Raw genomic sequence first — 3,869 nt, forward strand, 5'->3', positions numbered from 1 at the left:
TTTTTTTTTATCTCTTTTCTGTAAAATTAACTTAATAAGTTAATATTATCGTAAGTGTTTTTGTATCTAAATATTAATTATTTTATTAATATTGAGATTGTAATGTTACTGCATGTAGGCATTTTTTATAAACAGTATGTATTATATTTGACTACAAAAGAAGAATAGTGCAACAAACATAGCGAATGAGAGGAATATATCTCTAGTTCGATTTATGTTTTATATTTTTAAGATGTTGATAATGATGTGCATTTAGTTATCATGTAGGGTCGGATCGGTCGTGTAGTATTTTGTTTTGGCTTCTGATTTTTTTTCAATTGTATTATTTGTAATAATATCTATGGATCTATCAAAACTGATTCAGAGATATATATGTAAATGTTTTTCTCTCTGTTTTTAAAAATCTTTTTCTCTGTGTTAAAAAAAAAGATATATAAGTAAATATTTTTAAAACATTTTCTCCCTCTAAGATATATAAGTAAATGTTTTTAAAAAATATATATAAGTAAATTTTCTCTCTTTGAGATATATAAGTAATTAAAAAACATATATAAGTAAATGTTTTTAAAAATCTTTTTCTCTCTGTTGGGAAGGAATGTTTTTTTAGATTGTGGTGTCTCCTTTGTTTCGATCCTATTACAAATCCCACATTTACTTATATATCTTTTCCAATTTGTTGATAAAGTGAAGTGTTTAAAGATTTGTAGATTGCAAGTTGAACAGCGGCCTGTTGAACAGATGCATACTGAACTTCTGTAAAAAAAAGAGGTAAACTCTACGCAGCGTAAAACGAAACACAGTTGTAATGTAGTGATGCGGATGTGCATGGGCCCTCAAGTGCCAATGTTCAGTGAGGGACCCTTTTAAGTGCTGGTGTAGGGGTGGTTGGCCTTGTTCTTCATCACAACTCATCGCTGGATTGGATGACTTACCATTACCCCCATTAGCCTGAAAGTTTTCAACACAAAGTGAGAGAGTTGTCGTGTCCCGAGAGTTGTGTAGTTTTTAAGAAATTTAATTACCTCCCCATAGTTGTCCATCAGCTCAGAAACTTCTCGCCCAATAGGCTCCGCACCGGAGTCTCCAAGAAGCACAAAAGATGCGTTGTCCCCATTACCATATACAAATATTTCCACTCTGTATCTGGGAATAAAGTTAGAGACGACATAGAGCTGAACGTTAACATACATGTGGAGATAGTATTAATACAAAAGTAAACCAAGGAAACGTAAGCTTAGATTATAACAAAACGGGCAGCTAAAAATTTATTGATATTGAAGACAAACTAATAACGAATGACGTAAATGCTATATTGTGACTTACGTAATCGTATATGTGTAGCCACGAACTCATTTTGTGTTACTGTTGTGATCAAGACGATGACAGGGGTAGATAGGCTAGCGTTGAACTTGCGGCGGAAATCTGCCCCAACGGTATCGTAGAGGTAAACATTCAGGAGCGATCCTTTGCATTTCATGTTTATAAATTGGGTAAATCAATCACGGGGCATGGGAAGATGGTTTCCAGTAGGAGGATGCACGGTCTTTTGCTCGTTCGGGCTGTGATGTCAACTCTGCCTTCTTGGTGTTATTGCCCATCGATCAGCTTCATATGGCCTACCACATCTTCAAATTTGAAAATAAACTAATATGAGTGACCTCTAAATAGGCTGGCAAAAGAAAATGACTGTGGAAAATCTTACTTAACTAATGGAATGTTGGAGTTACCGTATAAATCACCACTCATGTTGCAGTGAGCTTCAAAAACTTCAACTGAATGGAACATGAACATCTGTGACTCTTTCAAGAGCTGACTCCCAATGCTTAAATAATTGTTATACTCAATGTAAATATTGATTCGAATTTGAGATGTTAAAATAGTTTACCTTGTAAATACTTGGTACATGAATAGAAAGTTGAGGCTATTGATATCCACAAAGCAGTGTCGTCCCATGCTTCTTACTTTAACTTGAACCCTCAAATTTTCATAATAATTTTGCTTCAAAATTAAGTGGATAAGTTCGTTTTAGACAAATAAGAACTTGACATGCGCTGCCCAAGAACAAAGTATGGCTTTATTGGTGCTGGGGAGATGAAATTATATATATATTCTAAAATGTATATTGATAAAATGACCAAGCAAATCACCTTTATCACAATAGACATTTAGCTCTTCTCTGGTTATCATCTGAATCAATATATCTGGAAAGACTGTAGGAGAAGTAATCACATAGAGTTAAAATCAAACTAACGATTGATGAAACACAGAGATTACGAAAACATGATATCTTTGTAGGAGCGCGTTTCAAATTGCGCCAAAAACCGCATGGCATAAACGAAGCAGAAACAACAAAGTAACAATGAACCAGATCAGCCACGACGATGTCATCTCAGCATACTTAAAATGATTAAATTTGGGATTAAAAAGGTGAGGGATTTTTGCGATTTACCATTAGCTCGAGCAAATGATTTTCCCATTGTTGTTAGCCATGGATGCGCTGAGTTTTGATTGACGGCTTTGTGGAGTGGAGGAGCAGAGACGAAGATATGGCAGCAATTTATATATAAGAAGAAAACGGAGCTACAGACAACCGGTGAAGATGAAGGGGAAGAGTCGATAAAAGATCAGTTCTACGCTTCAGAAGAAATTAAGGTTTATACGAAAATGAGCTTGAACTGGGATATTTTAAAATGTATAGACAGCCCAAAGGAAGACCATTAGACGGAAGTAGTAATGACGTGTTAAAACACTTGTCCCTTATTGGTTGATTTATTTTGAGGACGTGGCATGCCTCTCCATTGAGTATATTAGCCTTTTAGTATTGTTAGATTGACATATATATACATATATATAATATATTTATATATAAATATTTATTATTGACACTTATTATTCATATGATTTTATTAACATTTGTATATTTGCTCTAACAAAAATTTAAACCGTTAATCACAAAACTTTTAATGTGAGATTTATCAATACAAATTTCAAAACTAAAATATTAAGATCTCAATAATTTTTCAATGTAAATTTTGAAATTAACAAATTTTTATATTTTTATATAGTATATATTTAATTTAAATGATATTAATATATATATAATATGAATATCTATTAATGAGACTTCATATTAATACGATTTAATCTTGAACAAAAAAAAGTTAAACCACTGATCAAATTTTTTTTAATGTGGCACGTTTAACATTTTTAGTAATTTATTTAAAGATTCAAAATATAACATATAAGAAAAAAAAACTAAATTTTATTATTATATGATTAATTTGATTGTTTAATTTTTTTTAATAATCTAAAATTAAATAAAAAGAGAGATGATACAAAAATTGTTATTAAATATGTATTACTCATAATCATTAAGTTTTTCATATATATGTTAATCATATTAGGTAACTCCGTAGCTTTTACTTAAGGAAAGAATTGAGAATATTCCTAGTGATGACACGTGGCTACGAAAACATGTTGTAATACTCCAAAATTAATATACGGGGATATGTAGACCATATTTGATTCTTTCATCAACTTTTTCATGAAGCTTATTTACCTTCTGTCAGGGCTAATCTTAGAGGAAATGCTCACATATACAATTTCTTAGGGTCTGTGACAGGATTAACAAAATTGATATATAATATTACATCCAACTATTTTATATTGCAGCAGAATCAACAAAATTTATACAAAACAGAATTTATATTGAAAATTTTAAAACCATTCATAATATTAAATTATTGAATATCATCCAAAAATGTGCGTTAGTGAGAATGAGTAGACACATTAAAATTGTTGCCGGTGCAAATGGTGGTTGTGCACTTTCCAGCATAAGTATATTTGAAATGTTAATAGGAAGACAAATC

Source organism: Brassica oleracea, chromosome C9, assembly GCF_000695525.1.
Source record: "Brassica oleracea var. oleracea cultivar TO1000 chromosome C9, BOL, whole genome shotgun sequence".
Classification (NCBI taxonomy): domain Eukaryota; kingdom Viridiplantae; phylum Streptophyta; class Magnoliopsida; order Brassicales; family Brassicaceae; genus Brassica; species Brassica oleracea.